The sequence below is a fragment of the Equus asinus genome, chromosome 15 (genome assembly GCF_041296235.1).
Source record: "Equus asinus isolate D_3611 breed Donkey chromosome 15, EquAss-T2T_v2, whole genome shotgun sequence".
Taxonomy (NCBI): domain Eukaryota; kingdom Metazoa; phylum Chordata; class Mammalia; order Perissodactyla; family Equidae; genus Equus; species Equus asinus.
Genome location: NC_091804.1, coordinates 29,817,486 through 29,841,886, shown reverse-complemented (window position 1 = coordinate 29,841,886; position 24,401 = coordinate 29,817,486). Strand labels below are relative to the sequence as shown.

At 42.8% G+C, this 24,401-nt stretch overlaps 1 protein-coding gene across 9 annotated transcripts in view; it reads right to left on the bottom strand.

The window, feature by feature from the left end:
- RALGAPB (Ral GTPase activating protein non-catalytic subunit beta) overlaps positions 1–11,565 on the bottom strand; it is a 90,624-nt gene extending 79,059 nt beyond the window's left edge. For 3 of the 9 annotated variants that reach the window (XM_014847187.3, XM_070485926.1, XM_014847188.3), the window contains exon 1: positions 11,274–11,565. The gene's annotated coding sequence lies outside the window, so the exon portion shown is untranslated. Of the gene's footprint in view, positions 1–8,710; positions 8,911–10,438; positions 10,489–11,273 lie in introns of those variants that run through there. The other 6 variants (XM_044748849.2, XM_070485925.1, XM_044748850.2 and 3 more) reach the window with 4 other exon arrangements.
- Between the last annotated feature and the right edge of the window lie 12,836 nt (positions 11,566–24,401).

The following is a 24,401-nucleotide window of genomic DNA, read 5'->3' as shown; positions in this document are numbered from 1 at the left end:
AAAATAATTTATACACATGCATAGCTAGGGACTGTATATCTTTTTATATATTGTTTTCTTCTGTTCAAGAGTACCACATCAGTATCCTTTCAATTTAATACTCTTTTTAATGACTGTGTAATATTCCATGGCACAGGTGTGACATAATTTATTCAACCAGTTTCCTAATGATGTGCATTTACTTCATTTTCCATTTTTTTGTCACCAAGAAATAATGATGCAATAAATATCTTGTTTATATATCCTTGAGCAGTGGCCTTTTAATTTCTATGGAACAAGTTCCAAAGAGTGAAACTGTTGGATTAAAGGGTATATATATATTTTAATGTTAATAGGTCTTGCCAGATTGCTTCCCAAAAAAGCTCTAACAACTCTCACTGACATTAGGAATGGATGAGAGCCCTTCCCTCCTCTCACCCACAGCCTCCTGCCAGGAATCAGCTTCCTTCTTTCCTTCCTTCCTTCGCCAATTTGATGGGTATGAAATGAAATTTCATTATTCTAGCCAAATATTTTCCTGTATTTTATAGCTTCTAGTTTTGAGTCTGGCTTAGGTGATTTCTCCCTCCCATTCCCTTTATCAGCATTCCCCAAATTATGGGTCATGAAATAAATGTAATGGGTAATACTTTTGTTTTTAATTATGTGGAATAGGATATACAATAAAGGCATCACACATAGTAAAGGTAAGCAATGTTCTGTGATGCTTGTTTCCCCCTTTACATATGTATACGTTCTGGGTCACAACACAAAATACATTTATTATGTGTCTAGGCCCAAAAGTCTGAAAACATATCCCTAAAGTATATATGCAGTCTACTAGACTTCTTTGCAAGATAATTGCTTAATCCTTCACACTTAAGTTTTATATTCACTTAGAATTTACTTCTATAAGTGGTATAGCAAAGATCCAATTTTATTTTCTTCTAGACGTATAGTCAGTTGTGCCAGCATTATCTATTAAAAATACATCCTTTTCCACTGAACTGAAATTTTGTCATAAATTAAATTCTCATTTATAGAGGAATGTGTTTACAAATCTGTTCTGTTCAATTATTTGTCTCTTCTTATGCTAATACAATAATGATTTAAATTCAGTGGCTTTATAGAACGTTTTAATACCTGGAAAGGAAGCCCCCTCCACCTCAACTATTCTTTTTCATAATTTTATTGGCTACTCTCACGCATTTTTCTTCTATATAAAATTTAAGATGATTTCACCCAATTAAAGAAAAGAACAAAACAAAACCTTGCTAGAATTGCAACTGAAATTGCTTATTCCACCTTCCTAGCCTTCTTCTACGGCCACCTTCCCACACATACCCACCTCCCACAAGCTATGGCCACAAAGAACTACTGCCGATTGCTCAAACCCAACAAGTTTTTCCAAACCCTCTATTACTGTTCATGCTACTCCCACTGACTGAACTGCCATTCCCCACCCTGACCCGCCTTATGAAGTACTCATCCTTCAAGGCACAGCACAAACGTCCTCTCTGGTAAAACTTTTCTTGACTCCTCAAATCACCCCTCCTGCCCAGCTCTGAATGCCTATTACAGGCTGTTCATAACAAGCTGCACGTTAGCTTATCCGTTAACTGTGTAAAGATATCTTCACCACAAGTATGTCAACCTTTTTTGAGTGGAAACCTCACTTCCTGAATCTTTGAGTAGTTCCTGGCACGTAATGGATACTGAATAAATGTTTCAGGATGTCAAGGTTTATCAATGGGGACAAGGAAGATGTTAGAAGGTGTTCCCTTAATTCCACTGAAGTATATCCAAAATTCTGCATGCTGTGTACAAATAAAAATTGAAAAATGTCCATTTGTTTCAAGCTAATTATTGGTCAAAACAAAACAGTTGGATGGTTTCCAAATACTTAAGGGATATTTAATGAATATTTAGCATCCTTTCCAGACAACACAGTATTGGACGAAAAAATGTTTTAAGAAAAAAAAAGAACTAGCAAGCTCTCAAACTCCATCGTACACAAGTCATCAAGGTGGCTCTGATTTAAAATACAGACTCCAAGGCCCCATCCTAGAAAGCTCTATGTCTAGACTGGGGCCTGAGAATCTGCCTTTTTAAAAAACAGCTACCACCTCTCCCAATTATGAAGACAAGATTACCATTCTTTAAAAAACACTTTGAGGAGCTGGCCCCATGGCCCAGTGGTTGAGTTCACGCGCTCCGCTGCAGCAGCCCAGTGTTTCGTCGGTTTGAATCCTGGGCGCAGACATGGCACCGCTCATCAAGCCACGTTGAGGCGGCGTCCCACGTGCCACAACTAGAAGGACCCACAACTAAGAATATACAACTATGTACCGGGGGGCTTTGAGGAGAAAAAGGAAAAAAATCTTAAAAAAAAAAACAAAAACACTTTGAAAGACCAATCAAAAGAGGTTTAAAAGCTCTTAAATTCTTCTTAAAAACGATACAGTTTTTAAATGCAAGAAATTTTAATTCTTTAAATGTATTAATGTTTAAATGGTTAAATGTAAGAAAATGAAATAAATGCTTTCAGGAAACATAAAGTAGAAAACTATAGACAGGATACAATGAAAAAGTTGAATTAAAATATTAAAACATACGTAACAGAAAAAACGTTAAATTTTTTTAAAATACATATAAAACAAAAATATTAAGACAAAGACTGCATTATAATTACAGGCAAATTAAATAAAACGATGAAGAGAAAATAAATTTTGGAAACAAACATGAAATCAAAGAAACACAAAGTAAAGCAACTAAGGTATCATTTTGTACCTATTAAACTAACAAAACAAGCAATAAAAACTCAATTCTGATTATACTGATTAGGCGGTAAGGCCAACAGAACACATTCAAGATCTTAGGGCAATGGTTTTCAATAGAAAAGAACTGCCCCCTAGGGGGCATTTTGGAAACAGTAAGTGCACTTTTAGTTAACAGAATGATCAGGGTGTGCTATTGGTATTTATGGGCCGAGTCAGGAAATCCAGACATCCTGCAGTGCAGGAGACAGTCCTTGCAATGGACAATACTGCTACATTTTACAGGACGTTTAAATGTCTGCCAGAAAATCATCCTGTTCTTAATTGTTTAAGCCTAAAAATCTAACTCCCTTTTACACATAAATACAAAATATTTTGTGCTATTTTAATATACACTGAATTTTCAGTAACGCAATTAATCATGTAAATTGAGGAAAAATTTAACGTTTTTATGTACAGACTCTTACTACACTAAGAATTATTAACCATTTCAGAAAAATCACATCACCAAAGGCCATGCCACTTGTGGTATCTGAGTTGCTAATACTACACACTGCTGTGAGGAACACTATCACGAGAACTACCTATTTACTGATTTATCCTTTATTTCAAAATGTCAAATATAAAGAAAAAGTGCCACATTACAGTCTTACTTCTCCACTTGTAAGGAGACCCAAGCATCGACCACTTCATTATGTCCTCTACTATAGCTGTACCTGAGCATTTTTATTGAAATACTAATTTTATTGGAAGGATAGTAATTTATGTTTTTCGTTTCTTACCATTAAAAGTTTCATAGGTTTTTTAAAAATTCTATGCGTTGGTAGGTTATATATTGTTAATTTCAGAATAATAAAGAGGTCACTAGCAAATATTAGGTCTGAGAAGGATGAAAACCACCAGTCTAGGAAACAAACACGTAGTGTAGTACATAGTGAAGTGGGTAGAGAGGGCGCTGTGGCAAACTATAAAATACAGGCTCTCCTTAAAGGGCACAGCCACTAGTCAGCCCCGGCCAACTACTACCTTGAAGGAATGTAGACCCAGTGTTACCACGTGATCCAATTTTTCAAGAGACATAGAAAATCTGGACATTTCTGAAGTCATGCGCCACATAACAACATTTTGGTCAACGACAGACCACATATACAATGGTAGTCCCATAAGATTAGTACCATATAGCGTAGGTGTGTAGTAGGCTATACTGTCTAGGTTTGTGTTAGTACACTCCACAATGTTCACACAACAAAATCGCCTAACAAGGCATTTCTCAGAACATACTCGTCTTTTTTATTTTTTTTTAAGATTTTATTTTTCATTTTTCTCCCCAAAGGCCTCTAGTACACAGTTGTATATTTTTAGTTGTGGGTCCTTCTAGTTGTAGCATGTGGGATGCCGCCTCGGCATGGCTTGATGAGCGATGCCATGTCCGCGCCCAGGATCCTAACCTGTGAAACCCTGGGCCCCTGAAGCGGAACATGAGGAACTTAACCACTCAGCCAGGGGCCAGCCCCAGAACATACTTGTCTTTAAGCAACGCTTGACTGTGCTCTTCAAATGTTGGCAACTAAGTCAAGTTTAAAAAACACACACACAATGTAGGCTAAAAAGAACTCATTTGTGGGTCAATTGATGCCTCTAATCAAAGATAAGGGCATATGCTAGTTTTGGTAACTGAATTAGCACAGTTCTTGGGGAGGGAGGAGAGAGACGTATGCTATGGATGAGCTATTGCTGCTCTGGAAGTCACCCCAACCTACCTGTGCTCCAGGGGCTGGGCTTATAACCCAACTACGGAGATCCTATAACTTCATTTGGTTTATTTTTGTTGCTGTTAGGGAAAAAAAAAGATGAGGGTAGAGTGTAGTGTGACAGATTTGGTAGGGTGACTTCTGATGGGCCCAGTTTTGTCAGTGGGAAGCCTACTCTTAAATACACAAACAAAAACCTCCTCTTACTGTTACCTCTTACTTAGCTCAGGCTGTCCAAAGCAACAAATTCAGAGATCTCAGAGAACATCATTACTTTCAGGAAGCAGAACTGCTGCACAGCCTAGGTCCTCCTGGGCAAGGATGTTCATATCTGCATCAACCTCTTGGGACAGCACCATGCCAGAACCTTGTTGAGCCTTGATCACTAGTTCACTTGCCATGGGGTTGTTTGTAGCTCTATCCCATCAATAAATTGGCACACTTGTAAGGCACCTCAGGCTGATGCCATTTTTCTAACCATCTGGCCAGGGATAGCATGACTCTTTTGCCAACACATAGCAGGAAACACAGTAGGTGCCTTGACCCAGTAATACCACTTAATTTATCCTTATAAACCAACTCAACAGAAAAATGCACAAGACATTCACTGTAGCACTGTACACAAGATTGGAAAGTGGGCATATTAACTGTCCATCAATAATGGGGTAACTTCGTAATTAGGGCATATTAACTCTATATGCTATAACGTAGCCATTAAACATAGAGATGAGAAGCCTGAAAGGCATATACAAGACTGGTTAAGAGACAGGGTTCTGAAACTAGACTTCTTAGATTGAAATCTCAGCTCCACCACCTGCAAGCTGGGAAACCTTGCAAAAGCTACTCTGCCTCTGTGTTTGAGCATCCTCATTTGTTAAACGGGGAAAATAGCCTACTTCAGTGTTGTTGTGGTGATTAGAGAATCAATATATGTAAGATGTCTGGAACACATCCTAATCAAAAGTAAGCAATCAATAAATGATAGCTAGTATATGGAGGGAGAAAAAGTATATATCATGATTACAACTAGATAAACATATAAACATGACTAAAGATTAGAAAGAGCACAGAGAAATGCAAGGAGTTTTAACTGAGTGGTAGAACTGTACAATTTGATGTAATAAGTTTTTGTTGCTAGATCTTCATGTCATAGAACTGATAAGTATATATCAGCATCCTGACTATACATATGAACACTGAGACAGTGGCAGAAACCACCAAGGTGATTTACTCAATAAATAGTTATTAACCACCTACTATGCATGATGCAGTGTTAAGATCAGGAAAGAGAAATATAAGTTAGAAAGTTAAAGTGCTAAATGCCATTTAAAAAAAAGCCATAGGCAAGATATTGTGGAACTTCAGAAGACAAAAGATTACTCTTAAGTGAAAGAAGGGTTGTGCCGGAAAACAATAGGATAAGATTAGGTAAGACTTTAGTATGTGGGGCATATGATTTGGGTATTCAAGGAAGGTTACAATTTTAACAGAGATAAAATTGAGTGGATGAGAGTGAGAGTAAGAAGGGGCAGGTGGAGGAAAAAAGAAAAATATATAAGAGGAAGGGTGCTCACTTCAAGGAGCAAAAAACAGCACCAGAAAGTAAAAACCCAGAGTAGCAGAAGAGAAAGCTTTAAGTAGAAGGTGGTAAGGTTTCAAAGATAAGAAGTGGCCAATTTTGAAGGACTATGAATACTAGGATTGGAGATTTGTAATTAATTTAGTAAAAACTGGGGGGAGAGAATGAAAGTTTAACTTTATCAAACGAATGATACAACAGGAACTGAATTCCTATTAAAGAAGTTTGATGGAAGTGTCCACAATAGGCTGAAGGGACAAGAGAAAAGCAAACTCCAATGTGGCTAATAATTGAGGAGGAGGAGGCAGGAAGGCTGGGGATGCGGCAGGGAGGGTTGCACTGCAGTGAGATATAAACATAACTATAGTCAGATGATTAAGGGGTTTGACTGCTATGTTTAGGATCCCATAAGTCTCCTCCCCAGACAGGCTCTGCCCAGCTGAGCTGCTAACAGAGAAGTCTCCACCTTCGATGCTCCAGAAGTAAATCTGATAGGAGGAGGGGGAAGAAGGTGAAAGTGCTCCTCTACAGATCACTTAATTTCTTTCCCAACTCTACATGTACCCATTTTCTAGATAATCTCTCTGGAGGCTTCCATTCTCAGGTGACTGTGTTCTGGTTAACAGCTTACGGCTTGTAGGCTCTACCACAGAGGAACATGAAGGTCTGGTCTAATTGACAAATTACCAAAACGATCGATATAGTGGTGGACACACTAAGACCAGAGCCTGACATTAACTACATCAATTGATTCAACCAATATTTATTACATGCCTTCTATACATCCAGCACAGGGAACATAATAGCAAATAAACATCATCCCTATTCCCAAGGAGCTTCAAGTCTAATTACAGAGAACAAATTTTAAAACTTCATAAAGTAAATCCACATATCAGTTATTGCATTAAACAAACACTTATTCAACACCTGCTACGTGTTAGGTGTTATCCTAGGATGTAGCTACGCAATATAAACAGGACACAATGGCTGCCCAAGATAAGGTGTCATAGTGAGGAAGACAAGAGAAATCCATGACACCACAATAAAATAGAATTCAACAAGATAACTGACATGATGAGGTATGAAGGTAGCATCACAAAACAGAAAGCCTACTGGAGATCTTGCTTGATAACAGTGTACCTTTGTATAACTGATCATTTTCAAAGAGTTTTCACGTTACCTCATTTTATTCCAATAACAAGCCTGGAAAGTTAAGTAAGACAGATGTCATCATCCACCAGGTAATGGAAAGAAAGTAAGGCTATGACTTGCTCAGGGTCACATCAAGTAACACTAGAGCTGGGACAAGAAACTCTACTTCCTGCCTCGAAGTCCAATGCTCTTTCCTCTTTTTCTGACTCCATACCTCATCGTATGACCTTGGACAAATCACTTGGCATTTCTTTCTCATAGTTTCCTCATCTGTAAAACAGGGAGAATACCGACAGTACCTAGCTAAAGTGACTTGGGAACAGGATCAAATAAGGCTACATAAGTCAACATACTTTGAGATGTACAAATGCCAAGTACACATTATCAGGCATACCTTGCTTCTCTCAGGAAAAATAGGGTACAGAGTGCCAAAACACTGGTAAACAAATGAACTGTGCTAGATTTTAAGGCACACAAGTGCACCTAAGGTCATCGATATAACTTTATGACTAACAAAGGCAAAAAGGATCATAGCTCATATTTGTTGTAGTCTGACTGATCCTGCAAGGCAACTATCAATCAAGTTTGGCTAAAGAGGAATGATTCACCTATGCACCAGATTCTATCTGTTAGGAATCCTATCAAACACCTGAATTACAAAAAAGACAGACAGGTTCTGCCTGCATTCCTCCCTAAAGTGGAAATAGGTAGTTTTTGATAATCTATCCAAAAAAAAAATCAATACCCTGTCTGCCCCACCCAAGCACCACCACAGTTCTCATCTCTTATGACTCAACTCGCTCTGTCCAATATCCACACGTAACTACTTAAATTTAAATTAAATTAGAGATTCAGTTCCTCAGTTACACTAGTCACATTTCCAGTACTCGAGAGTCATACGTGGCTAGTGGCTATCATATTGGACAGCGCAAATAAAGACAGTTCCATCACTGTGGAAAATTCTAGGGCAGTACAAATAAAGACTGTTGTATCACTGCGGAAAATTCTATTTGACAGAGCTGCCTTAGGCACTATTACTTTTATTACAACCCTGACTAGACTATAGACTCCTTGAGGACAGGGGCTGTGTCTTATCTACCTTGGTATCCCCAGTTTATATCGCAAACTACATGTCATACATCAAGCACTCACTTTACATCTAAGTGAGTATCTCAAACACAGCAGACTACTCTGTCCACTTCCCCCATCCCCAACACACAAAACAACAAGACATCCTCTCACGGGTAGAATGGGGGTGGAAGGGGACATTGCCACCAGGGGAAGGAGGCCTGCTTTCTAGTACTAGATGTGCTAGAAGCCAACCAGGTATTCTTGGGCAAGTATGTACTTTCTTCATCTATAAAAATTAGAATTAAACTCCATGTACCTTAATTCTAAAACTTTAATCATTTTGCACCAAAGGAAACCATGTATTCTATCAAAAAGGCCTTTACACATGACAGGGAACATACCTGGTAACACCGATGGGTATCTCAAATTAAACAGAATCCATTTCTAGGTCTCAGGCTATCAGGATTAGTCACTTTTGGTCTTTAACTGAGTATGTAGAATTTTTCACCTTTACTTGGGCAATCAACTAGACTTAAACCTCAGGCTTAAAGATTGAGTTTCTTCCACGTGCTGAGGCCAGAACTGGATACTCTGTCCATATCTGATCAGAGAAACAAGGGCAAGTTTCCTGAGTATCTGAATTTAACATGAATTGTTCCATCAGTTTCTCTATTAGCCTTAGCCTAAAAATTGACAGAACAGTACAAAACTGAACCAAGAAAATCTTTCAACAACAATCCTTATGGTGTAAAGAACGTCATTATACTAAATGTGTATGTTTTTATTCAGTCCACATACTTCACCACATTTAACTGCTTTAAAAAAATCGTTACTGTCCAAAAACCTCTTCATAAGGACCCTGACACACATACTCACTTTTATAAACCTTACAGGGTTTTAAGACCGGCCAAGAACAAATACAATCTGAATCACTGCCCTGCCTTCCTTCAAAACTTGTAAATATGTTAGGCAATAGCAGTTCAGGCATTCTGCAATAAATATATACTAAGTTTGTCAATTCCTCTGACATCAAGGTTTTAATCTTCATTAAGTGCTTCTTCTGTCATCTCTCCTGGTGACTAGGGTGAATATCAACAGCAAGTTTATCTACTAGTATTTCCCAAGTACCAATAGATCACTAACACTCAGTGGATGACAACTAAACACTTTGTTGGACAACGACGTGGGGAATATATGCAAAGTCCTAAGGGCAATAAAAAGGTTTCCACTACAGGACTGATTGTGTCTGACTGTGATAAAATCAGACATTAAAAATCAACCAATGTTGACCGCACATAGTCCTACATAGTGCCTTGCCAGTGGTAAGAACTCAACATGTTTGTTCAACTGCTAGATGGATAAATTAATGAACCTAAGTAGAGATTTCCCAGCAAAAAAACAAAACTCTATAGGCTAAGAACTACCGAACACCTTCTGCAACAAAGGAAACAGAGAAAAATGTTTGCAGTATGAAGTCAATGACATACAAAGGACTCAAACTTTCCATTCAGTGAAATCTTTATATGTCAAAGCACTGAGCAGAACATAGAGATGAACACATGGTTCAAGTTGCTCGTAATCTAGTAGAAGAGACAGAAATATGACACAGAAAAATAACTGGTAAATTCCATTATGACGTTAAAGAGCAAACAGGAAAGACCCATGGTGGCTGGGGGGGTCACAGAAGACGCATCTTGAATGTCGGGAATGTTAGGATTCAGGCAGCCAGAGATGGGAAGAAACAGATATGTGGATGAGTGTTAAGAGGGAGCAGAAGTGTCTGCGTTTGTGTGGAGGGGGGAGAAAGCATGGAAAATAGTCTCAGCAGAGGAACAGAATACACAAAGACCCAGAGGTTGAGACACTATATCCATATGTACTGTCTATTCAGGAAGATTGCAAATTAACAGTTTTGCATGAAATGTATACACTTTAAAAGGTCCAGCTGACCCAGAAATACTGCAGAGAAAGTTACTTCCCACCCCAAAAAGGCTTTCACAAGGTGTAGCAGTCAGTGGGCCTAATGAAATGATTCCTGCGGGCGGAACTTGCATTTTCAACAAACTCTGATGATTCTCCTCCACTTAACCTGGAGAAATAGTGAAACGTCTGTTGAGATGCAGAATTACCTGCTGCGGCAGTTCCCAAACTTTGTTGCACCCTGGAATCAAGCGGGCATCTTTCAAAAAAAAAAAAAAAAAACTAATGTCTGCCTCCCACACCCTGATTTAATTGGTCTGGGCGTGCCACCCGGGCAGAGGGCATCTTTAACAGCTGCCCCAGTTGATTTTAACGTGCAGTAAAGTTGGAGAGCCACTGACCTCATTGTTAAGAACTTGAATCTAGAGTTAGACGGCCTGGGTTCAAATTACCAGCTGCGTGACTTTAGGCAATAAGTCACCTAACCATTCAGGGAGGGCCTCAGCTGCCTCGTCAGTAAAATGGGGATGATAACCCTACCTTGCAGGGCTGTTGGGAAGTTAGATGTGGTGAACGTAATGGCCTGGCACGATGCCTGGCCTATAGTAACCGCCCAACAAGGGCTGGCTGTTTATTCTCACTATTAACTCTTCCTCACCCGACTGTCACCGTGCGAGGGGCAGCATCGCCCCCACAGGGCGGCAGCAACTCGACCAACCTTGCTCCTGGACCAGATTCTTCGCCGGAGTTGTCGAGCTCCGCTACAGACCCGCCCCCTCCCCCTGGTCGCCGGGAGGGAGCTTCGCCCGGCACTGGCAGCCCCCAAAGGCTAGACTGGGACTGAACCGACCCCACAGAAGCCGCCGACACCAAGGCCAAGCTGCCCAGGGCCCCGCGGGTCCCCCCAAAAATGCCGAGATGCGGTTCCGAAGGCCGGGCCCTTGGAGCACCAGGGGCCGACAAGCAAGGCTGAGCCGCCCCGAGCGCGCCGGGAGGGGTAGGGCGGGGAGGGTCCCGCCGCGACGGGGAGGGCCGCCCGGTTACCTGAGGCGACGGGCGGGGCCCGCATCGCTGGGGCGGGCGCCGCCGCCGCCGCCGCCGGCCGCACTCGGCCTTCCGCCTCACGCCACCCGCGCCATAGGGTAGGCGACTTCGTGCCCCGGCCGGCTGTCCTCAGGCGGTGGGTCCGTTCACCAGTCAGCTACTAGCCGAGGGTGCCCGGGGACGACGAAGGCCGGTCAGGCCGGCCGGCCGGGCTCTGCTCAGGCAACTTCCGACTGCCAGGGGCGGCAGCGTCAAATAACTCCCCGAGCCGAGTGGGTCACTGCGCGTGCGCGGCGCGCCTGATCAGAGATTTCTCCGAGTCCGAAGCAGCGGCGTCAAATAATTCCCGAGACATGGAGCCGGAAGCTGCGCGTGCGCAGATATCCCAGATCGCCGCGCGGGGCATTCCCTCCTCCCTTTCCGGATTAAGTGGAGCGGGAGGAGTGGGATGACGGATGCGCAGTCCCCATCGAAATCCGGCTGGGGAGGCGCTGCACTTGTGTCCCTGAGAATTCACCTGCACTCCGCCTGTGTTCGGTGCGGATGGAGTAAGGGTCTTCTCTGCAATGTTATGCCTCACCCAGGTTCTAGGAATTTCTCACATCCCACCATTACAGCACCCTTCCTTTGAAATGTTGTCTTTTACCCGCCGCCCCTTATTACCTGGGCATAGCGTTAATTATGAGCAATGCTCCCTTCCAAGCCAGGTGTGGGTTACAAAAATGAATCAGACATCAGATTCGGAGCCTGTCATTAAGGAGCTGAGTCTGATAGAGGCGATAAAACATTATTAATATAATAGCAAGAGATACCAGTTTGAGCACCTACAATGCATCACGCATTTTGTAAACTACCACTTTCAATAATTTGGTTTCAGCGTCATCGGAGAAAATAATAAATACCATTAGAGAGGTACAGCTCAAGTGGCTTGGGAGTGTAAAGGAGGAAACTTGGGCTGAGAGAGAAGAGGAGAGAGAATCTGTCCTTGATGTTCAGAGCGGAAGGCATCAGGGTGTTGAGTAGTGCTGGAGGCATGATTATCTGAAAAGAGCAGAATGGAGCAAAGAAGATGCTGACTCCTTACCCTCAGTTAGAAGAGACCATGAAGGAAGGAGTGACAAGGGAATTGGTCTCCTCATAGAGAGGATAAAAGAGAGGAGTGTTTCCTCAAGACCTTGTCTCCGCCCACCCCCCAGCCCCGAGGAAAGTAGCTAAAGGAGAGAAAAGGAAAAAGAAGTAAGAATGTTCCAAGACAGGAACAGGGCTGTATCCAGGTCACTTTGTGGATCAAAGCAATACATTTCAGTTAAATGCAATGTGACAAATACTGTAAGAGGCTCACTCAGTGTTTATTCCAACCGCTTATCCCTTGCCTTTCTACACTACAGAGGCTGGCAAGCAAAGCACAGAGTTCCCAACCTCTCTTGCAGCTAGGGGCAGCAATGAGACAAAGTTCTGGCCAATAAGATGTAGGAAGAAGTTCCAAGGGAGAGCTTCCCTTCCAGAATAAAAGGGAAGTCCTTGGAGAAGTTTGTAACCTTCACCTTTCCCCTACTTCATGCTTGGAACTGAGGCATAATGCCTGGAGGTGCAGTAGCCATCTTGAGACCACGGGGAGAACTGTGCTAAGGAAAGTGGAACAGAAAGACAACAGATACCTGGTTCTCTAGGACATACTCAGCAGCTGCACAAACCCTGGACTGCCTTCCTGTTTTAGGAGGGGGAAAAAATTGTTATTTAGACCACAGTTTTTTGGGTTATCTGTTACTTTCAACCAGACTCATTCCTAACATCATAATATTGGACACCTGTAATATTTCAGACAGATAAGGGGCTGATAATGGGGGTGACAAGTTGGAAGAGCAATGAGTGATGGGAACTGGAAAAGTGACAGACACAGAGGACTGGGAAACTGTCTAAAAGCTCTTGGGGAAATGATAGAAATACATCTATCTCCCACTTGGTGACTTTAATTCATTCCTGAAAATACTGTCTCTAAGTGAAAAGCCGTTAAATGAAAAAATACGTATTTCCACTAATTTTAGTGGGAAAAATATGTGTTCAATTCTAACCCAAGACACCTAAATATGTTTAACAGAAAAAAAATATATCAATGGAACAATGCAAACAAAAATTGTGTAAGCAATAAATAATTTTAAGTTAAGAATATGGCTTTTAGGGGCCAGCCCCATGGCCGAGTAGTTAAGTTCACGCACTCCACTTTCGCAGCCCAGGGTTTTACCGGTTCGGATCCTGGGCACGGACAAGGTGCCATTCATCAAGCCATGCTGAGGCGGGGTCCCACATGCCACAACTAGAAGGATCCACAACTAAAAATATACAACTATGTACCAGGAGGCTTTAGGGAGAAAAAGGAAACATAAAATCTTTTTTTGAAAAAAAAAACAGAATATGACTTTTACATAAAAGGTAAGGTATGAGGGCTGTTATACAGACCAGAAAGACAAGATTTAATATTCAGTGGGGGTTGGGGGAGGAAAGATGTAAATGAGTTATTTTTTTGATGTGATATTATATTTTTCTTTACCAATTTTTAAGATTTTTGAGGGCTTCACTTAAAGTAACATAAAAATAAAGTTGTAACACACAGAAAACACCTTGAGGGAAAATTAAAGACTAAACATCAGAACACTTTGGAACATGAGGGGAAGCTGAAGAGTAGACCGAAGAGACATATGAAATGCTATACAGAGTAAAACATGATGTATTCTCTAGATACAGTACACAATTCATATTTGTTCCACATCATAATTTCTACCTAGAAACAGAGAATAAATTGGGGGAATGTCTTCATCTGAAACTGTTATGTCAAAGTATCACTTTGTATCATGTACTTATTTACTGTGTATTAAAAGGCATTGCACTTGAAAGAGGAAAAAACGGAGCAGTTGTATTAACCTGTTGTGGCAGACTTTTTTCCAAAGTTGGCCGCACCAATATGGATATAACCCATGCCATGGTTCTTCCTACAATGTAACCAACACTCTTCCCACTGAGAGATGGGAGCCATATTCCCTCTCCTTGAGTCTAGTTGGGGGCTGTGACTGTACTGACCAACAGGGCAGAAGTAATGCTATGTGACTTCTGGAGCTAGGTCGTAAAGAGGATACAGTTTCCGCCTTTTGCAGTACTCACCCTGGGAACCCACCCACCATGTGGGAGGAAACCCAGGCCACATGAAGAGAGCATGTGGAGGTGTTCCAGCTGACAACCTGAGCTGAGGTCTCAGCTGACAATATCTATGGCCAGACATGTGAGCGAGGAAGCCTTCAGATGATTCCAGTCCCCAGGCTTCAAGCCAACCCATCTGACACCAAGCAGGGCAGAGACACTGTTGAGCCCAGTCCAAATAGCAGATTCACGGGCAAAATAAATAATTGTCATTCTTTTAAGCCACTAAGTTTCGGGGTAAATTGTATACAATCATAGTAACTGGAACACTTTTTAAGAGCCATAACTGAGAAAAGTTGCTAACGGAACAGTTATATGACAGGTATGTTGTCTCTAGCCAATTTTTCTTTTTCTCCCTTTTTTAATTGTGCGGAACTAGCTTGGGGTAGATAACAGCTGGGAAGACTGATACTGTCTCTCCTGAACCTAACACAATACGGGCATAGCGTAGGTGCTCAGTGGCCGTTTGTTGGATGGATGGGGAGGTAAATGGATGGTGGATGGATGGTTCATTGGCTCAGCATTGAACCCACTTTCTTGCTGCTACTGTTAAGTCTTAGTGAATAATATCCAATGGCTAGCGGTAGTACCATCATCAGATCTAGGGAAGAGGTCCCCTGCCCCAGACCCTGTGCGTCAAAGAGTACTGCGCCTTGTACTGGTATTCCTCAGAATTTTCTAAGTGTCCCTCCAAGGCCAACAATGCCATCTTGGTAGGGTGCCCCAATCCAGACCAGGCCCCATGTGAGTCTTGTTTGCCAAAAGTTTCTACCTTGAAATTTTGTAAGTCTCACTCCAGTGGTTGGGACTGGCCAGAAGCAGAAGTACCGTCCCGGCAGGGTGATGCAGTCCCAGACCATGTCCATCCCCTGTGGGTCTCATTCTCTGTTTCTTCTCTTTGAAGAGCTTTTCAACCCTCCATCTTACTACCGCCCCTCTCTCATTTATGTGCAGAGTTGACCAGATGCCCTGAGGCACTCCAGGGCTCATATATGGAATCATCCTGGACCTCATGGCCAGCTGTGGTCCCAGAAGGACAGCCTGGCAAGGAACTCACTCTTGCTAGCAGTGTATTTGTTTTGCCAGCTTGTGTGAGTTTGGGTGGCCAAAATAGTGTTGGCATGCTGATTTTGGTAACTCTCACTCCAATTGAAACCAGGGTGAGTTTAAGACCCTTAGCTACCAACAGACCACTGCAAACACTGGGGCTTGAGCTGTATGTGTCTGCCTGGGCCTTGGCTCATACCTCTCTGTTCAGACCACAGTGCCACTCTGACCTACTGCAGCAGGGATGATGAGGGAGAGGGACAGTGGGCATCACTTGCTCTGTGTATTTTGCAGTCCCTCCACAGCTGGCCCCAAGGTAGTCCCTCACCCTCTTTGGCAGGAGGGGCCGTGCCTATCTCCTCCAAGGACTTCTGAGACATTGCTCCGCAATGCAGTGTACTCTTCCCAATGATGTACTTTCTTGCCTCCAATAGATGGGATAACATGCTGCTCTCATCTGTCTTAAGCCATGGAGAACAAGGGATGGGTGTATCTTGTATAAATGGGACTGCTCTTCTCACTCTACTCACAGGCCCCTTTCCTGTGCTCCCCAAGATGGTGGTGTGTGGAAGGCAGGAGTGTGATTGAAAGCAATTACACTTTAGAAATGCAGTAATTATGGCCTAAAGAGTTCAAGCCATGATTGGAAGATATGTCAGTCTATGTTTATGAAACAATACTCCAAATGGTAAATCTAACATGACCAGAAAATAATTATCATTCACATTTTCTAGCATACTCTGGGTAAGATTTGTATTTGTAGTTCTCATCAATGAGGCACAGTAAAAATCTTTGAGAGAGTCGTTGGAAGCCAGTAGTCAAGGACCACCCATGGATGATACAGCATCGTGAGTAAAGATACAGAATTACTATATGATACAGAATTACAGAATTATGATACCTAGAATTAAATAAATGTATTAGAGAACTACGTATTGCTTCAGTACTAACAGATTCCAAACAGCATATGTATTTTTGCAGCAGGAAATATGAAATTAAGCAATAATGATATATTTTACAATAAAAAACATGAAGAGATGGTTTCTGGACTTAAACAGGAAGAGATGGTGCCTGGATACTACCAAGAATCTTCATATGCACTGATAGGAAAATAAATAAAGTCCCAGTACCTCTTCTCTACCCATTATTCTAAATCTCCATCAATAAATCACTATATTCCACATGGGCCCATGAATTTTGTAATACTTTTTTTCTTCTTTTTTAGGAAGATTAGCCCTGAGCTAACTGCTGCCAATCCTCCTCTTTTTGCTGAGGAAGACTGGCCCTGAGCTAACATCCATGCCTACCTTCCTCTACTTTATATGTGGGACGCCTACCACAGCATGGTGTGCCAAGCGATGCCATGTCCACACCCGGGATCCGAACCAGCAAACCCAGGGCCTCCCAGGTGGATTGTGCACACTTAACCGCTCCACCACCAGGCCGGCCCCTGTAATACATTTTTAAGCAAATTGTTTATATATAGACAGGTGCCATGCAAAAATATATTTGCCCAAGGCCTTGCACATACTAGGACAGTCTTGGCTGGTGTCCTCCTCTTCATCCTATAGCCTCCTCCGGTTCCCCATAGTTCCCTTCCTCTACTTTTTTTTTTGAGGAAGATTAGCCCTGAGCTAACATCTGCTGCCAATTCTCCTCTTTTTGCTGAGGAAGACTGGCCCTGAGCTAACATCTGTGCCCACCTTCCTCTACTTTATATGTGGGACGCCTGCCACAGCATGGCTTACCAAGCGGTGCCATGTCCGCACCTGGGATCTGAACCGGCGAACTCTGGGCCTCCGAAGCAGAACGTGCACACTTAACTGCTGCACCACTGGTCCAGCCCCTCCTCTACTCTTGAGAGCACTATTTTCCAGGCCATCTTAATTGCCAGCCTCAGCCCCCACTGGAGTGGCTGCTCATGCCCCAGAACATCCCTTCCAATCAAAAGGTCCAGTTCACACATATACTTCTCCTGCTTGGAGGGAGTGTGCCTGCTCTTTGATTTTTAACAACAGGAAGTAAATTTAGTGCCCAGCAAATAAGGGCAAGCCACTGAGAATGGACTGTTGTCTGAATGCCATGAGTAAAGGTTATCACAACATGTTTATTTTGAGACCTTGACATGCTGCCTGTTCACTGGACTCTCTAGTTAGGTAGGCCAGTGTCATAGATGGGAAAGTCAACCTGGAAAAGCAAAATGCCTGCAGTGCCTCATCCAAACCCTCCATGGAATACCCTAGAACTGGCCATTTGGGTAAGTTAAGGAAAAAACTCAGGCTTTTAGCCAGGATGCATTGGTGACAGAAACCTAACTTACGCTTAAAAAAAGAAATATTTATTGGAAATCTTATGTAATCAAATGAGGGGGAGGGCAGAGATCAAGTTGGGCCCCCAAGACAACAAACACCAGGGACCAGAATCCCACTGGGACTCCCTGCCCTGCCTCCCTGCCTCTCTCTCTGTGAACTTCTGACTTCACACTCATTCTGGCTCTTTGCATACAGTGAGAGACATATGTTGGGTTTATCCTGGGGCACATCTCCATCCATCTTCCACTGAGAGTAGGCAGGACTGCCACATACGGTTGTGCACTGCACAACTCATGGGAGCCGTTCACATCATAGTCCGTAGCTGGGAAGCTGAGATGCTGGGGATGCTTAGCTGAGCCAATGCCATAGAAAATGCTTGAGCTAAAGGGAGGGGAAAAAAGGATAGGTTTTCCTAGCACATCCTTCTTTGGTGGAGGAGAGTGGCCCTTGATGAGCCCATTGCAGGGGAGTTCAAAGAACCCTACCCTAACCCCTGATGACCTCCCTAATAAACTGCCAGGACATAGCTCAAAGGCATTGGCTCTGTGAAGCTATGTATTCCCAGCCTTGATTCACGTCAAGCAGAAGATAGTTAAACCTGTGAAGGCAGAACCCATAAAGGGTCTATTAGAAATGGTGAGAGGTTTACAAGGAGTGTGGCACCTTCAGAAAAATGTAGCACTTAATGGCAATACCTGTGACATCGGAGCAGCCACACTTCAGTTACTTAGAAATTAAAGACAAAAAGGTTGAAACTACATTCTTGTGTGAGTTGCTTCACTATGGAAAAGCTGTCTGTCTTGGATTTGGAAAAGACAGCATTTTTTTTTTTTAATTATAAAACTCTTGCCCCGGACAAAACAGTGTCTCTCGCAGATCTAAATTAAACATAACGTAAAGCCTGGTTTCCTTCAACACCTCTGAGGGATATCACAAATGCAACTTATTTCACAAAGCTAGGGTGGGGAAAACATCTCATGCCTTTTCTTTGTAGAATCTAATAGAATCTGCTCTGGGCCTCCCATTTCCTGAACTGGTGGGCCAGTCATCTCAGTTGTTATGGGGTTCTGATGCCCTTAGGGTTCTGATAACGTCCTATAGGAGTGCCAAGGACCAAACGCCGGGGAGAAACCCTCTAAACTCTCGTCTATACTGGTCAGTGCAGGTGAGTCTCCTGTGTGAGGAGTCACATGCTCGCTTACTGGTGGGAAATTCCCAGTGAAAACATTAGAGGTTATCCATGTCTCCTTAGGTACTGCTTAGCTGCATTCCACAAGTTTTGCTGTAAGGTATTTTCATTATCAGTCAAGTCTAAGTATTCTCTAAAGTTTGTTCTGTTTTTTATATGTCTTTCTCTTGTAGGCACATATTGTAGTCTGATACTGACATATTGGTATTTCAGAATTGCTTTGCAGCCTAAAATGAGGTGAATATTTGTAAACGCTCTAAATGTGCTTGAGAAAAATATATACTCTCTCACTGTTGGGCAAAGATTTTGAAATATGTTTTCTAAAATATCTATTAAAATCAAGCCTATATTCCAAAGACTAGAGTATGGGAAGGGAAAAATAGTAACTTTAGAGTGGAAAATGTGGCAGTCACTGCATTAACCAAGTAATCAAGGTTAATATCACTGGTGATAAGTAATGTTGATACCACGTACCCCCTGATATGATGTGATGAGAGGAGCACTTCACCTCTGTGATATTCTTCTCAAAAACCCATAACTCCAGTCTAACTGTGAGAAAACAGCAGAAAAACTCAAATTGAGAAACATTCTACAAAATACCTTACCAACACTCTTTAGAACAGTCAAGTTCATGAAAAACATGGAAAGACTGAGAAACTGCTTCAGATTGGAGGAGATTAAGGAGACTTAATGACTAAATGTAATATGGTGTTCTGGATTGGATCCAGAAAACGGACATTAGTGGGGAAACTGGTGAAATCCAAATAGAGTCTGGAGTTCAGTTAATGGCAATGTACCAATATTAATTTCTTAATTTTGACAAATGTACTGTGGTTACATAAGGTGCTTATTAAGGGAAGCTGGGTGAAGGGCATATGAGAATGCTCTGTGCTAGGTTTTTAACTTTTCTGTAAACCTAAAATTATTCCAAAATAAAAGGTTTACTTTAAAAAGTCGTCTGTTATTTGTATTGTTCAAGTCTTCTAATGAAAATAAAGGGGGAGGGTCTGTCTCCACTTCTTCAACCCCAAAGTCCCAAGACAAGAAAACAAACACCAGACTTGACCATCTTCTTGATAAGGTGCAGAAGAACCTTTAATAGATAACAACAGAGGTCAAAAATTTAACAATGACTCAGGGCACCTGCTATACCAAGAGTTTTCACACATCACTCTGTTTGATCTTTACCACATCCCTCTTAAGGGGGTAACTGAGGCCCAGAAGGGTTGAAACTTGTCACCCAAGTCACCCGGCTGAGTTGCACCAGGTCTATGTGACTCTGAAGCCAGTGCTCTTACACCCCCTCCAGGCTGCTGCCCTAAGCCTAAGGGCTGCATACCGTCCACACTGGTCATCTTTGAGCTCCTCCCTCTATCCCCGACGCTGCTTTCGCACGTGGACCACTCCTTCTTTGCCCAGTTAATTCGACTTCCTCAGGGAGACATTCTCTGACCCCCAAGAAGTCGTGTGTCTGTGTTTAGTCTCACAGCACCTCTCATCTGTCCTTCATAGCATTTCTTACCGTTTTTAATGATTTCTTCGTTTGTCGGTTACTTGCTTATCATGATGGGCCTGTGAGCTGACAACTGTCTCTGTTCACTGGTGTGTGTTCCCAGTGCTTATCACAGAGACTGGCACTTAGTAGGTGCTCAACAAATAAGTAGTGACACTGAATGAACAAACTCTGGGCATACTAGGTTATCTCCAGTAGGTGGGACCTGTGCTGGGGAAGCACTATGGACTTGGCATCCTGCCTCCAGAAGGCTCTGGAACACGATGCAAGTCTCCATCAGGCACACCTGATATATATCCAGCCCCACTCTGCCAAGATGGGGTATAGAGATGCTAGAAAATGGAGGACCCAGGCTGGAGCAGCATCTTTAAGCCCCTACAAGATGCAGCAGCCTTTCTGTAAAGGAGCATCCTCACAACTCTCCTTTCACGGAATTCGTCTTGAGCCCCTCCTTGTCTGGGTCTACGCCGTCCGATAAGGTAGCCACCAGCCACATGTGGCTACTGAGCATTTGAAATGTGGCAAGTTTAAACTGAGATGTGCTGTAAGCATAAATACACACCAGATTTCAAAGACTTAGTTTGGGAAAAAACTAAAATATTCCATTAAAATTTTTTACATTGATTATATGTTGAAATGACAATATTTTTTGATGTCGTAGGTTAAAATATATTACTAAAATGTGTCTCATCTGCTTCTTTTTAGTTCTTTAATGTGGCTACTAGGAAAGTTTTCAACTATAATGTAGGTTGCATTGTTTCTATTGGACTATGCTATTCTGGACTGTAAGACCCATGACGTCCTTCAGCTTTGTTCAGAGCTGTCCACTCAGCTTAGAGCAGGGCCCAGCACATAGTGACTGTTCCATAAATACCCAGCATGCAAATTAATAGAACTTACAGTCTATATACTTGTGTGTTATCCCCCTGAAGGCAGAAATTTTCTTTTTTTTTTCTCTTTTGTGAGGAAGATTGGCCCTGAGCTAACATCTGTGCCAATCTTCCTCTATTTTATGTGGGATGCTGCCACAGCATGGCTTGATGAGCAGTGCTAGGTCCACGCCAGGGATCAGAACCTGCAAACCCCAGGCTGCCAAAGTGGAGCGCATGAACTTAACCCCTTCGCCACTGGGCTGGCCCCAGAAATTTTCTTATTCATCATTATATCCCTATTCTTAGCACAGTGCCTAACAAACACTTTTTGAATGGACAAATGAACCTTCATTCTTCCAGTTCTCTGTTCTCCTGGCTTGATTCTGCTATGTAATTCTTACCAGCTGCTTCACCAGGGCCTCTGGTGCCAGGCACTGATTGTCTAATAGGATCGTGGCTCTTCATGACCTTAATCCTGGTTCTTGGGCCACCTCGCCAACACCCTGCAAAGGTTTCCTCGAGCTCAGAAGACCTAGGATGACTCCTGTTTGAGACACAACAATGATGAGAGGCTGTTATTTTAGTGTTAGCTGAAATAAGCCTCTTGTCTCTGTACACATCAGGTTCACAAGTTCACTCCTCAAGACTGTTGATTAAGACGGGGAATATTTTAGGAAGACTGGATAATAGGCAATAATTTGAAGCAGATGGAGGGAATAGTAAAATATCCTAATTTCCAGTATAAACAAGCATCTGACAGCCTGGTATGTTCATGCTATTTATGAAATCAGCCTGCAATGTTTTTCACTATTTAATACACCAGGAAATGGAAAACCAGCTGAGCTGCTCATTAGAAGAGAGACAGGTCCCTTCATTTCTCTGAGACTTGGTTTCCTCATTTATAAAATAGAGGATAATTAAATCTACCTCACTGGGTTGTTGTGAAGATTAAATGAGGTAATTATACATGCAGACTTACTTATCACAGTGTATGGAATTTAATAAAAATTCAATCAATAGTAGCAATGATTAACACCAGCCCCACTGGGATGTCTGCAAATTGCAAAGTAGAAAGTATTCGTGGTGTCACATTAACAGATGAGTCTGTCATAATGACATTTTGTATTTGTTCTTCATTTTAACTATCAACAAGCTAGAAGTGCACACCAAATAAAAATAGCTGACGTTTATTGAGCCCTCAGGATGAGGCAGGAACTGTGTTATGCATTTAACCTGCATCATCTTATTTAATCCTTACTATTTGAGGTAGGTGCTATTCCCATGGTCAAATTACAGAGCCAGAAACTGAGGTTCAAGGAGGCAAAAAAAACGTGCTCCAAGCACCACAGAAATTAGGGCAGAACGTCAGAATTCAACAGGCTCTCAATGATTTCACCAGACTGCTTCCCAGTGCAGGCGGCGTTAGGTATCCTGGTGGCACGACAGTCGTAGTCACAGGGGCAGAGGGGCCTCAGTGAGCTATTCCTGGTGCCCACGGTCAAGGGCACCACTGCCTTCATTCCTCATCCTTAAATGATGATTAGCTCCTTGCCTGTGTCAGTCACTCTGCTGATAAGTAATACCGTTTAGGCTGTTATGAGCAGAGACTCATTTGGCTCCCTCTAGTAATGGCACAGCAGTGGTGAACGTAAGGTCTCACCAAAAAAAGGGAAGATGAGAATTTTGGTACTTGGCTTATAAAAATTCAGGGAAAACTGAACCCCCAGCCCTGGTGGCAAGTCTGAATGCTGCTCATAGCCAGGACTTGTCAAGTATGAACATGATTTGGAAATTGAAATATCATTCTCTCCCTGTAAGAGTTCTAGAAATGGTTCTCTCACCTGCAACAGGAGCTCATTGGTCTGTACCTTTGGACTCTGCTGTTAAAGGAACTCAATTTCACTGTCTCTTCCTGTTTCTGTTCCTACAACCAATTACTCAGGCTCCTGACACACTCAGAACTCCCCAAGAGGAAAACCTGCCTGGCTTGGTTACCACTGCTCTTTGTCCTAGACCAAGGTCATGAGTTAGGCCTGTTGAGGTTGTGGGTGAGGCCCGCCCTTGGGTGCCTGTGCTTCCTTAGTCCACTGAGCTGTGTGTGTGTGTGGGGCGGGGGGGGGGTAGACATGGGGCTGCAGAGCTGACAGCTGTAGAGCCTGCCCTCAAGACATGCACAGCCTGGTGTGGGTAGCCAATCCCAGCCTGATTCGGCCGCCACCCTCCCCACCTAGCAGACGTTCACAATCAGGTAAAACACCACAGTGGCCTTGCAGGTCTCTTGTCTCCTCAGTCCCCTGAGCCTTTCTCTAGCATATTACACGTTTTAGTACTGGATTTATGGTATGTCTCTGACATCTAAAATGTAAGCACATAAAGGCGGGAATTCACTTTTTTGCCTTCTTTTGCTTACCACCTGTTCCTAGAATTGTGCCTGCACATAATTGGCACTTGATATGAATGAAGGGAGGGCAGGGAATCCAGTCCAGGCGAGGTTTAGCCAATGAAGGCTTCTGGAAGGAAGTGACACCAGCTGAGTCGATCAAGCATCTGAAATAGAGGATGCATTCCAGGCACACAGACCAGGGAAAGGAGAGCATGTTCAGACACCTTAAGTAGTAATGTGGCTGGGACCTATGGTGCTTGTGGGAAGTGAAGCGTGAGATGAGGGTGGACAGGCAAACCACAGGTAGTGAGGAGGGCCCTGCATGTCACCCCTGGAGAATGAGAAGTCTATGTGGGGGCTGAGGCTGAGGTGGGGCGAGGGTGGCACAAGGCATGGGAGGGCAGACCTAAGAGACTGGGCCAAGGCTGAGGATCATTTACAACTGGAAAGTGAAGAAGTTAATGATGGAGAGGAGCTGTCCTTCACTGAGTGTTTACTGTGCCAGGGGCTGCGAGAAGCACCTCTAATGCCTTACTTCATCAACCTCCACAGCCAGTCATCATGCTGGATGCCACGCAAACAGGGCAGGCGACCTCCACAGCCAGTCATCATGCTGGATG